Source organism: Larimichthys crocea, unplaced genomic scaffold, assembly GCF_000972845.2.
Source record: "Larimichthys crocea isolate SSNF unplaced genomic scaffold, L_crocea_2.0 scaffold73750, whole genome shotgun sequence".
Classification (NCBI taxonomy): Eukaryota; Metazoa; Chordata; class Actinopteri; family Sciaenidae; genus Larimichthys; species Larimichthys crocea.
Genome location: NW_020859726.1, coordinates 1 through 545, shown reverse-complemented (window position 1 = coordinate 545; position 545 = coordinate 1). Strand labels below are relative to the sequence as shown.

The 545-nt window shown below is 51.6% G+C and overlaps 1 long non-coding RNA gene across 1 annotated transcript; it reads left to right on the top strand.

The window, feature by feature from the left end:
• On the top strand, positions 1 to 515 carry LOC113745421 (uncharacterized). The gene is made up of 2 exons (XR_003462135.1): positions 1 to 51; positions 217 to 515. It is a non-coding gene; the product is annotated as an uncharacterized LOC113745421 (long non-coding RNA).
• The last annotated feature ends 30 nt before the right edge of the window (positions 516 to 545 follow it).

Sequence of the window (545 nt, the reverse complement as noted above, 5' to 3'; positions counted from 1 at the left end):
AGCAGGAGGAGGAGCAGGAGCAGGGTTTCCTGGGAAGCAACGAAACAGCAGGTAGAGCTAACCAATAATTAACTGCTGCTAACTGAACAGAACCGGGCTCAGCAGCTGGACCGGCTGACAGTGACAGTACCGAGCTGACTGACACACTGATCGCGTGTGTGTGTGTGTGTGTGTGTGTGTGTGTGTGTGTGTGTGTGCGTGCGTGCGTGCGTGCAGGGGCGTGCGAGGCGACCCGCGCTCCATCATCGAGTATCGAGACCTGGACGCCCCCGACGACCTGGACTTCTTCTGAGCGCGACCACGTGATGGACCACTCCATGTTTTTAAACCTTTTTATTCCTCCAGGTCCATCGTCCCTCCATCATTGTTTTAGTGTGTGAGTGTGTGTGAGAGTGTGTGTGAGTGTGTGTGAGTGTGTGTAGGACCAACATCACTGTCATTAGTGAAAATGATCTGATTCCACTTTCCAATAAAGATGCAGGAACACTGACATGACTCCTGTGTTGCTATGGTTACCCTGCGTGTTGAGTTTTATCTTTTTGAAG